The sequence below is a fragment of the Orcinus orca genome, chromosome 12, assembly GCF_937001465.1.
Source record: "Orcinus orca chromosome 12, mOrcOrc1.1, whole genome shotgun sequence".
Classification (NCBI taxonomy): Eukaryota; Metazoa; Chordata; class Mammalia; order Artiodactyla; family Delphinidae; genus Orcinus; species Orcinus orca.
The window spans coordinates 53,615,743-53,628,942 of record NC_064570.1 but is presented as its reverse complement, the minus strand read 5'-3'; positions in this window follow the sequence as shown (position 1 = coordinate 53,628,942).

Sequence of the window (13,200 nt, the reverse complement as noted above, 5' to 3'; positions counted from 1 at the left end):
TATTTTCTTTCTCTCATTTTTTTTAAGCCACAGCAAGATATTACTGACATTTAGGGAAAAAATGATCCCTATTGAACAAGGCAGTTATGCTACCATACAGTTTACAACATTAAGATTTATTTTTGCTTGAGGCGAAGTTAAGATTAAAGAGACGAAGTCGCTAACACCACACAGGCTCATAAAACACTAAGCCATTACTATGACCTTAATATGAAACTTAGGATTTGAGACATCAATATTGCTTTATAATAGTCTCATATTAATTTAGGGTTCAGTTGTAGTTTATCATAGCTCAATTTCCCATTTTCATCTAAACTACCTTGAACTTTGGTTGCACAAAATAATTTTTTATTTCTTTACTAACTGAGTACTTTAAAAGTTCACAGGATCCAAAGGTGAAAGACAATAAACTGTTTAAAATATCCAAAAAAAAATCCACCTCATACCCTAGTTTGTAATCTTGTTCAGTATCTTTGCAGTGAGTAAAGGGATTGCTGTGTGTACTGAAACAATATGATAACACAAGGATATCATGAAAAATTACTTGGTAACTTTAAAAATTATATCATTTTTTTCTCAAAGTTTTCTAACTTCACATGTTCACCTATTTATCCAAAAATCACAGCTCTGCCATATATTGTGCAATGTAAGGATTAATATAATTAGGTTAATTTCTTAACCACTTAAAGGTTCAGTTCCTTATCTGTAAAATGGGTCTTTGTGATGACTAAATAAATGAAATAACATATGTAAAATGTTTAACATATAGTTTAGCTCACTTTTACTCCCCTCATTCCATACCACATGGGGATCTCTAAAAACTGAGCCAAGATTAAATAATAAAGACTTATAATACTAAAATGGGGGAAAAAAACATCGTCACATCTACTCTGTACCAGGATAAATGTTACAAAACAAATTATAGTTTTATCCTTCAAACTTTAAGACATTTCGCATATTCCTATACATTATAGAGATAAATCAATAGAGAGAATTGATTTCCACATTAACTACATTTTATTAATCTGAAAAAATTTCAAGTGTCCTTGGGCAAGTCATTTACTATCCCTAGGACTCAATAGCTTATCTATAAAATGAAGCGTCTGAACTAGATCATCTCAGATGTGTTTCCATTCAAAGCTACAGTAAACTAAGTTTCTGAACAAGCTATAAGGGAGATATCCATGGAGTCCTAAATATAAACTATTTAGAGGATTTCTGAATTAGTTAAGGGGAAGGCTGCTCTAACAAAGGAACCCCAAAACAAAATGGCTTAAATAAGATTCAAGTTCCCTTCCCTTTCTGGTAACTGTCCACCCACTCTAGGCTGCAAGGCAGCTTTGCTCCCTAAGACCATTTGGGACGTCTGGTTATTTGTCTTCCACCATCCTCCAGGCTGGTGTTTCCAAGGGGAATTCCTTCCTAGCATTTCTTGGGGAATTATGTATGTTTTTCCAAATCCTGAATTCTGAGAAGAATCATTGAGAAGTCAGGAAAACAGGAAAAAGTATCAAATTTTACCATGAGAATTAAACTTTTCAACATACAGAATCATTGGTTCAAAGGACACCAAAGGAAGAGTGGTCACTATTGGTCAGTCTTGTTGGTAGTTGTTGTCCTGTTATGAGTCCCTAGCCCTGCCTGTGGCTAATGATGAGTCCTTCACTCATATAAAATAAATATTAATTCATTTATATATATGGTATACTTTATACAAATCTTATGTGTGATGTTATAAGAGATAAAAGTTTTGGAACTAAAATAAGTCCTTAAATTGGCAATTTCAACACATGATTTAAGAGATAGCGATCAACCTTGCTGGGAGAGCTAAATGTTACATTATTCCCATAACACTCACCTAACATTTGCTAGCATTCTCCAGTGTCTGAATATTCCCTATAGGCTAAAGTTCTTCAAAAATACATTAACTAAGGAAATGCCAAAAGAAGATTTGAATGTTATTGTAGAATACTGCAACATTAAATTAGAAACAGATTTAAAGTCTGAATTAGAAAAAGCAGTTTAATTCCAGAACAAAACCAAACTCAGGGCAAGCAGACCAAATATTTTCATCACTAAAAGAAGGAAATAAGCTTATGTAAAGAATCATGTACCTTAACAGCCAACTTGAAAATGCTTTTGGATATACTTTTAATAATCCAATCAATGTCAACACAAAATGAAGGAAAAATAATTTATAATTGCATTATTTGTCACAAAACAAAGAGAAGACTATCAGATAGGTCAATTAATGCTTTGTGTGTTTTTAAATATTTTTAGGTATTAAATATTTGTGGTACTATTTTTTATTTTTTAAATGATTATCCTTTGGAGTTAATATTGTGTTAATGTTCCTTTCCTTTAATGCTTTCTGTTATCAAATGTCAATATCAAGTAAAGTTGTTTCTATATGCTACTGAAGTATATACTCTTGCCACAATATATTGGTTCATAGTAGTAATAAACCATGTTTAGCATTATATCATTTTAACAGAACATCTCTGAAACTTTTAGTTCAATCTCATTATTAAAAAACATTCATTATTGGGCTTCCCTGGTGGCGCAGTGGTTGAGAGTCCGCCTGCCGATGCAGGGGACACGGGTTCGTGCCCAGGTCCGGGAAGATCCCACATGCCGCGGAGCGGCTGGGCCCGTGAGCCATGGCCGCTGAGCCGGCGCGTCCGGAGCCTGTGCTCTGCAACGGGAGAGGCCACAACAGTAAGAGGCCCGCGTACCGCAAAAAAAAAAAAAAAAAAAAAAGTATATGGTTTTGTATTTTCTGCAGCATGAAATGAAATAAGGGATATGGTACAGATATTATAAAGAAATTCAGCAGTTAAAATTTGCCAATTGTATAACTGAATAAAATTTTGCCTTACGTAAATATGCAAACAGATAAACTAAATTCAATTAAAAAATAATCGCTTTCATCAAATTTATACATTAATGAAAACACAAAGCAATAAATATTTTCAATTAAATACTTAGAGCTTCTAGCTCCTCTTCCACCTACCTTTATTAATTTCCTAAAATTTCAGGAAGAAATTCATTTCTAAAAAACCTACATTCCACCAGGATCCTCTGGCAAGCTTCAATTTTAATTATGGTTCAAAATTATTAAGAACATAATTTATTTTTTAAGAGAGCAGGTAGAGTCTTCTAATCTGGACAAAACCATTTGTGCCTCAGAGATCTATAGTTTATTCATTCTTAGCAGATAATTAACCTATAAGGGTGCCCCTATTTTCCTTAAAACTACAGGAAATTATCATAGATTTTTTTCAATAGTAAATGCATATCCCAGGTGAGGATTTTATACAGCATGTTTTGGTGTGAGATTCCACCTCACCCCTTTTTGGCTTTTACATCAGATGTGTCTTATGCCCTACAGCAACCATATGAAGTAGTTATTATTACACCCAAGATAAGAAAACTGAAGACAGAGATCAGGTAAAGTACCCAAGATCACAAAGTTTTTAGATAGGGCTGAGACCTCAGTTTCTTGCCTCAATCCCAGGTCTTTTCCACTCTATTGTTTCTAAGAAAATTTTAGGTGGTACCATGAGTTGACCTGAAGACCAAGGCCATGGAAATGGTATACAGCAGGCAAATGACCAGTACACAAGAAGAAGGAAAATGAATGAGGATTCTATGCAGAATCCCTCCATAGGAATCCCCAGTGGAGAGCCAGAGTCACAATTAATAATTAAGATCAATATACAAGCCTGTGATCACAAGACAATAGCAGAGGCATTCATGGTCTATGTATGGAAGGGAGAGGGAAGTACCTGACCAAAGGGGTTTACATCTGCCTCCTAGGGGTAGGACATGGGAAACCTAACCAGGGCAATGTCTCTCCCAGAGGAGATTTACATTCTTCTGTCTCCGTGAAGTACAAATTGCCAGGTTTTTGTTATTTTTTTCTTGTTTCCTTTATTCATGTTATATTTAATATAACAGATGACTTGAAAAGTTCTAATAGTTTTATTTTTTGATGCACTTGAAGACATTAAGGTAAGAAATATATAATTTTGTCAGCTAATTTAATTTGAAAAAAAATGTACAAGAATGATATCAAACACAGTGTCACTTTTGTTAAAATTTTTAAATATTTGAAAATAATGTTATTTTCCAGAAAGGTGATAGTCATAAGATTTTATCAAAAGTGCTGACCAGAGTCCTTAGGAATAATTACCACTGAATTGTTTTAAATAGACCTTTTTGTTTGTTTGTTTTCTTTCTCTCGTTATTTGTATGTTTACTTTTTATTATGGAAAGCATATACCAAAGAAGGAATAGTAGTAAAATAAGCTTCCATGTAGGTACCACTCTGCTGCACCAAATAATTAAGTCCTGGTTTTATCTGTATCACACTCAGTGCTTCAAACTCCAGATTATTAAAGTAAATCTCAGACATAATATTATTTTACCTGTAAATATTGAAGTATATACTTCTAAAATTTTTTTACCCATTACCGTTATCACCTTAAACATTCACAATAACTATTTAATATCTTAAAACATTTGGTTACTTTTCAAATTTCTCCAATTGACTCATATTTTTTAAATGTGTTTTAATTAAGATTCCACTAAATTCCATACATGGCAATCGGTCAACAGGTCTCTCACATCTTTTTTTTTTTTTTTTTTTTTTCGGTACGCGGGCCTCACACTGCTGTGGCCTCTCCCGTTGCGGAGCACAGGCTCCGACGCGCAGGTTCAGCGGCCATGGCTCACGGGCCCAGCCGCTCCGCGGCATGTGGGATCTTTCCGGACCGGGGCACGAACCCGTGTCCCCTGCATCGGCAGGCGGACTCTCAACCACTGCGCCACCAGGGAAGCCCCTCTTACATCTTTTAATGTAGGTTTCCACTCTTTTTTTTCTTCTCAAAATTTATCTGTTAAACAAACCACAGAGTTCTCCATAGTTTAGATGCTGCTGATTGCTTCTCTCTAGTGTTGTTTCATATGTTCCCCGTCCCCTGTATTTCCTGCAAAATGGCAGTTGAATAGGACTTTCTTGTTGTTTCATATACTCCATGTACTGCTAAGAAATTCCATCTGTCCGTGCTTTCTTTACCGCTTGCTCGTAGGAATGGGCATCCTTCTCAATGAACTTGCTCATGCATTTATGGAGCAACACTGAGTATCTACTACATACATCCCAGTGCCAAGCACCCAGTTGCAAAGATGAATGTGCCACTGAAGGGAGGTGCTTAAAAGCTAGACCTGTGCTTACAAAGAATGCAGCGTGTTGATCAAAATTTCCTTTGACAAATACAAGGTAAAATAATTTAATTTTCTAGCAGTGGTTGAGTTGCCTCAACAAGTGCTTTCTCTTAATAGATCTTCACCTCAACCCTATGAGAGAGAAGTATTATTCCATGCTTATCCTCCTTCCACAGGTAAGGAAACTGAGGTTTAGAGAGGTTCCATGATTTGCTCAGTTATATTGCAAGTCAGTGGTGGAACAGGCGATTGAACCTTGACTGACTAGATTCTGTGCCCTTATATACAACCAGGAGGTGATACTGCCCTGCTGGGTCCCTACTTTCTGCCCAGACTCTCAGTGATAGACAAACTGAGCAATCCTCTAGCTAACTAGTAAGACTTCATAGGCTATTTCTTCTCACGCAATCACTCACAGGCTATTTCTTCTCATGCAATCACTGGACTCAATTTAACTGTGACGTGTGGTGACCAACAACGTGTATATACAGAGACCCTAAATAAAGTTTGCATCCATGTCGTGAAGTGTAAGGAGCACAGGCTTTGTAATCATACCAGACGGGTTTGAACTTTGTAATTCGACAATATGGTACATTCCACTGTAAGATTTTTGGGGGGGGCCAGTATTCCTTTTCTTAACTCTATCTCCTCCTCTCCAGAAACCATATTCTAGAAAGCCAAAACATTTGTTTTGCATAAGCCAAGTATTTGGAATTCAAAAGCTAAGGCCAAAGGAAGCCACTAGATTCTAGATTCTATCAAGAATGGGTGGAGAACCAGATTATTCTGCCCTAAAGGGCAAGACTGTACCTAAGGTGTGCAGAGCTCCAGGCAAATTTTTTTACGGTGTCTCTGCCTACCTAGAATTCTTATTTAAAAATACATTACAAAATTTATAGTGAGGTATAGTGATTCATCAATGAAGATTTATAATAAAGGATAGAAAAGAGGTACTTCTGTATTTGTTTATCATCTAATCAAATGTAGGTAAAGATTCTTCATCCCGTGTTTAACATGAAAGGCACCCCAAAATCAGCCCGTCGGCACCATCCTGGCAATTCTATGAAAAAAAATACCATACCAGCCAGCAGGAGCCATCTGCCCACTAGGCTGCCCTCCTGGGACCAGCCCAATCACAGGGGCAACGCCATAGGTTAGAGTCCTCGAGCTCCTTAATTGAACCTGTGTGCACAGAGAGGGTCAAAGAGTGCCCCAAGACGGGTAAATGGAACCAGCGCCCACAAGGGTTCCAGTTCAACCTTGCGGTGCCCACTCAGATGACACTGAGGATGCTACCTGGGCCCAGGCTCCAGACGGGAACATATAAACTTTAGGAGACGGTACCCAAAGCATGGTGGGCCAACTGAGGCACAGATCCTAGAGCAGGAGCCCTACTTCCCTGAACTAAGGGCGATACTGGCAAAGTGTTCCCCAGTCTGAGTAAGAAAAGAAACAAAAGAGACTTGACTAGAGAATGAGGTCACTTGGGACCCAAGACCCTGCAGACTCCTATCCTAATTATCCCCTTCACGTGGGATGGTGGTTGTGTGGAGGGGAAATCACCTTTACTTGAAGAGAAACAAAGAAAATCAACCTAGGATCTTCTCCCAAAGTCGAAACAGTGGTAACACACAATTGCATCTGCTATAAGACTTTAAGCAATTACTTAACTACCCCGAATTTCAATGTCCTCATTTATAAAATCGGGACTAATATTTACACCCAAGAATTGCTATAAGGATTTCATGTGTTAATATAGGACACGTCTTGCTTCTATGAGGCACTGAATAAATGCTAAAAGTTATTATAAATATTTTCTTCTAATTATTTAATAACTAAAAATTGGGCATTAAGTATAAGAAGGAGCAAAAGAAATAGAAGAAAAGCAGTTTCTCTGATACCCAGGAATTTGTCATTTAACTGGAGCAATAACAACTTGTAGATATGGAAAACCATTAAGAACCACTAAGTGTGCATCTATTGAGAAGGGTGAATAGGAATGTATTAAAGAGACAGAGAGGAGGCGTGAATAAAGATTATTGCATTTAATCAGAAAGGTATCCTAGAACAAGAGAGCTGTTGAGTTCGACACATTAAAGTGACGAATAAGAACAGTAGAGGGAAGGAAGAGCCCTTGCAAAGAAGACCTACAGACTGACTGAGACCGATGGGCATGTCTTTCGTAATGAAAAATGAGATCCCCAACACTACCAACACAGATTTGGTCCTTCTTTTCTATTGCAACAATTGCCGGAAGCAAACCCAGAAAACATGTCAGCATGCTGAAGGTTATTTCATAGGTTGCAAATAAACACGGCAAGGGCCTTGCTAACACTGATCGTTCAAAAACAAAGCCCTGCCGGCTTTCATACTTGAGGAAGGAAAGCGTGTGAATTTCCTAACTCGGTCAGGATATAAACATATCCATGCTAAGTTTACAAAAGGTTGGAGCCCCAGCTGAAAATGATGCCAAAACAACCAACACAGGTGTGGATATCAGCTAAATCAGTTGCTTGGCACCGTGAAAACCGTTAAGCAATCTCAGGCTGCACAAGTGGAAATCTTTGGGCTCCCATAAATGGAGGATTAGGGCTTTGAAGTAAGGAAGATAATGCCCACATAGCTAGCAGTTCACTTTCCACACAGCTCACAGAGATCAGTAGGCCTCTAAGCACACAGTAGTAGCTCTGGCAACCAAGCAGGAGGAACTCCAGTAGCCATTCCTTCCCAAGGGGCATCCGTCCCTGGTTCCTCAGGGGCTCTGCACAGTGGTGCACTGCTAAATGTTTTAACAACAGGTTCTACGTGAGGAACCTTGATCTGAAGCTTCTATCAATTTCTTTTCTAAAAATTCCCTTGGAAGCCAATTTCAAGCTACCAATATTCTGTCACTGAACACAGAGACGGGGAGAGATGAGCACTGTGGGCTTTTGGGGAACCACTGCCAGTGACTCAAAAACTCTGACTCAGCTTCTCAACTCTCCCACTCAACTCTCTCCACTCCATGCTCTCTTCTTGCTTTAGTTTTGTGCACTTCCCTGCTACTGGCTCTATGTCTCCCACCACAAACCCTCTAAGACAGAGAGGGGGTCTGATTGAATTAGCCATTCCCCAACTAGCAGGGAACGCTCCACATAGAGTTCTCTGGCTAGACTACCTCCATCTCTATCAACCCCATCAGCTATCGTTGTGTCAGTGGCTGATGCCTGCTACCAAAAAGAGGAGTTTGTCCTGGAAAGAGCAAGAGCCTTCTAGAATGGAGTGGTCTAATCTGGAAGGCACCCTGCATGGATTATCCAGTACTTTACAAGGCAAGCAATTAAGCCCTGATTTGTGTTTGTGTTGGACCAATCACTTTGGTATCATTTGGAAACACCTTCATCTCAACTCTGTTTCTCATGGCTTGCCCAGTTTCACACTGATCAGTGTAACTCGAGGTAGAAGCACTGCAGTAAACCTCCAAGAACTCTGAATGGGAGATCTGAGCCCTGCACCTGGGCAGCCAACAATGACTTGGTCTTTTTCTGTGACCTCAGACAATCTCACTTAAACATTCTGAATCTAGGTGTCCTCATTTGTATATGAGAAAATGTTCCGGCCCGACCAAATCGTAGGGGATGTCTTACTGGAATGAATAGGAGGAGGAGAAAGAGGAGAACTGTCCTCATAGGAGGGGAATTTAATTTCTTTAAAGCAAAGTTACTCTTTTTTTTTTTTTTTTCAAATGTGTGGGTCTTGAGTATGAAATGAGAGCTACTCTGGTTGACGTAGATGGCAACAAGGAACAGAGGCTAGGGCCTCCTTCCTGCATGCTCTGTGCTCTACCAATCTATGCGACCCTGGAGCGCCTCAGAACACTGCTGGAGAATGACCAGCCGGTACAAATGCAAGATATTTGATACCCAGAATTTTTCCTCCTGTGTCAACTTGGAACAAAAGAAAGTATTTCCCCACAAAAATATTTGGTAATCCTGGGGGGGAAAAAAGGATCTCTGGCAAATTATACTGTAAGAAGAATAAATTGAGAAGTATTTTAGGAAGTTAGTATTGAGGCTACTGGAATCACGATTTTTAATCTTCTTTTAGAAGTTAAGTCATGAATGGCTCTTACTTTTACAAAAGATACAATAAAATATGTGGTATTGTTGCTGCTGAAAGGAGAAATCGAGAAATAAGTTAATTTCACCCTAACTTCCTATTTATTTCTCCTTCTGTATTTTTATTTTTAAAAAACATTATTTATTAGTTCTTAAAGGAAAAGCTGAGGAGGCCCAGGATACAGATAGCGAGGTAGCAGAGAACACCAACCAGCAAGCAGCGTAGCTCCACAGTTAGAATCGTTTTCTCTTCTGGGTCAATTGGCTTCTACTATACTATTTTTTTTTTTTTTCCGGTACGCGGGCCTCTCACTGTTGTGGCCTCTCCCGTTGCGGAGCACAGGCTCCGGATGCGCAAGCTCAGCGGCCATGGCTCACGGGCCCAGCCACTCCGCGGCATGTGGGATCCTCTCGGACCGGGTCACGAATCTGTGTCCCCTCCATCGGCAGGCGGACTCTCAACCACTGCGCCACCAGGGAAGCCCTCTACTATACTTTTATTTACTGTGACTCACACACAATATGATCTGAATTTGAGCAGAAAAATGCCATATATGCAGAAGTGCCGGTATTATTATTGTTATTATTAGCACTATTACTAATATTATATTAATCTCCAAAGCCATTCTCTTGTCCTTATGAAGGTAATTGAGTAGATAATAACAAAGGAGGCTTTAAATGTTTAAAAGATATTTGAGATGTTGGCTTTCTGTACGGCAAAATTTTATTCCTATTGAGGGTATAAGTCTAATCAAAGTGAAGGTTGGGTAGGGAGACAAATATAACAATGTTATGGAATGTAACCAAACTTAAAAGCTTTTGCATGGCAAAGGAAACCATAAAGAAAATGAAAAGACAACCTACATAATGGAGAAAATATTTCAAATGATGCCACTGACAAGGGGTTAATACACAAACAGCTCATACAACTCAATATCAAAAAAGCCAAACAACCGAATCAAAAAATGGGCAGAAGACCTAAATAGATATTTTTCCAAAGAAGACATACAGAGGACTTATAGGCATGTGAAAAGATGCTCAACATTGCTAAATATTAGAGAAATGCAAATCAAAGCCACAATGAGGTATCATCTCACACCAGGCAGAATGGCCATCATCAAGAAGTCTACAAATAATAAATGCTGGAGAAGGTCTGGAGAAAAGGGAACCCTCTTACACTGTTGGTGGGAATGTAAAATGGTGCAGCCACTATGGAGAAAAGTTTGGAAGTTCCTTTAAAAACTAAAAATAGAGCTACTTGATCCAGCAATCCCACTCCTGCGTACATATCTGGAGAAGGCAAAAACACTAATTCAAAAAGATACATGCACTGCAATGTTCACAGCAGCATTACTTATCAATACAATAGCCAAGACATGGAAAGAACCTAAGTGCTCATTAACAAACGACTGGCTTAAGAAGATGTGGTATATGTATACAATGGAATATTACTCAGCTATAAAAAGAATGAAATATTGCCATTTGCAGCAACATGGATGGACCTAGAGAATATCATGCTTAGCGAAATAAGTCAGACAGAGAAAGTTAAATACTATACGATATCAGTTATATTGGAATCTAAAAATAATACAAGTGAATCTATATACAAAACAGAAATAGACTCACAGACATAGGAAACAAACCTACAGTTACCAAAGGGGAAAGGGAATAGGAGAGGGACAAATTAGGAGTATGGGATTAACAGATGCAAACTACTATACATAAAATAGATATGCAACAAGGATTTACCGTATAGCACAGGGAATTATATTCAATATCTTGTAATAACATGTAATGGAATATAATCTGGAAAAAAAATAAATGAATCACTATACTGTACACCTGAAACTAACGAAATACTATAAATGAACTATATTTCAATTAAAAAGAATAAGAGAGAGAGAACATCTTTCTAAATGAAGCTCAGCTGCTATTTGTCATTATTGTTACTATAGAATCAGAAGCAAGTTTGATCGGAGACTCTAGGGAAGGCATGTGGATGGGAAATAAAGGAAACTGTGATGCTGAGGAAAAAAGAGCACTTTGGAGTCAGAGGATTCTGCTTCCCACCAGCCATGTAATTGTGGAAAATCTATTTCAGCTTTCTGTTAACTCCATTTTCTGACCTGTAGCAAAGGGACTAAATTGTGGGGATTAACTGATAAGATGAACACAAAAGCCATGAGTACAGTGCTTAGTTTATAGTATGAACCCAGTCAATGTTAATTTTCTTCCACTTTGCCCCTCTTCTCAAAAAAGGGGGAGCTTTCTCCCCTACAAAGTAAAACAAGGGTCAGCATATACAACCAAAAGGCTAAATGAGCCTGCCACCTGTTTTTATAAATAAAGTTTTGTTGGAACACAAATATATATATATATATAAAACATTGTTAACAACAATAATAAAAGTGCTTTCATGCTATAACCACTTACAGTCGTTTTAAGTCAGATGAGAGTAGAGCGACAATGTTCTGTTATCCACTTCTGCAGTCAAAGGTGGAGGTCATAGCTAACTTGATCTCTACCAGCCTATGTCAGATAGTCATTGCATCAGTCAGGGTCCCAGTAGGAAATGGAATATTAGGAAAAATTCCAGGAAGAATTATTTACAGAAATATTCATATCAAAATTTGTACAGTGGGTAGGGTATGGGAGAACCACCAGGGATAATGCAGAAACCCAGAAGCAGCAGCAGGAGCACTGTCCCCACACCTGGGCCTGAAGGGATCGGGGAGAATGCGACTGCCAAGAGGAGGAAGAGCTGCACAGACCAGGGCTGCTCCACAGGAAGAGAATGAGATGCACACATGTAACCTAGTATTTTCCTAGTATCACATCTTTTAAAATCAGACAAGTGAAATAAATTTCAATAATACATTTTATTTAATCCAATATGTCACTTCAACATTTAATCAATAGAAATATTATTAATGTGGTATTTTATATTCTTTGTGCTTTCACAAGTCTTCAAAATCCAGTGTGTATTTTATACCTTCCACATTTGGACTTGCCACATTTCAAGTGCTCAATAACCATAGGTGGTTAGTGGCTTTCGTACTGAACAGCAGAGGGATGCAGCATGGACTGCCTTGATCTCCTGCTGGGGTAGGGGCAGGAGGAGGAGGGACATTGGCCAAACCTAACCAGAAGCAGATGAGCCCATTGCTATAGTCCAGGCAGGTCAGAAGTCGGAAGTCTGAATGGAATCACTTTTGTTATCTTTAACCATCTAGTTGACTGACAGATATTCCCAAGATCAGAAATGCAGAGGCATGGATGCAGAGAGGTTTGTTAATTGAATATATCAACTATTATATTAATGTTATCTTATCCTAATTGTACCTATCTGTGTGAAAAGCATTCCTGGAAGTGCTAGGAATGAGTGGATGGGGTAAGAATATGCCAACCAGGCAACATTCCATGAAACTAATTACTTGAGATGATTTGGGCAAGAATATGCTGATACCAGAATTCACTCAACATATTAAGTATCCTCCATGGATGAACCAGGCACCATGCCTAGTTAATGACACTCTTCAACATTAAACAAAAAGGAAAATACTTTAGCCTACTAAAATATGTTGTCTAAATAGAGATGTAAGGGAAGGAGAAAGCCCAAGAAGGTTTTTTCCTAAGCAAAGTTCTTATTTTGTTTTAAGTCAGATCAGTGCTGTGATTATATGAAATATTTATTAGCCTCTCTAATTTACAAACTGAGCTATCATGTTAGCATCAAAGGTAATGCATAGGTATATGGAAAGGATGGACTTGGATTCAAAATATCTGAATCTCCTCTACTTGTAACAGACTATGTAAAGTTGAACATCGTCTGAGTATCAGTCTCCTCATCTATAAACTGAAAATATAGGAATAC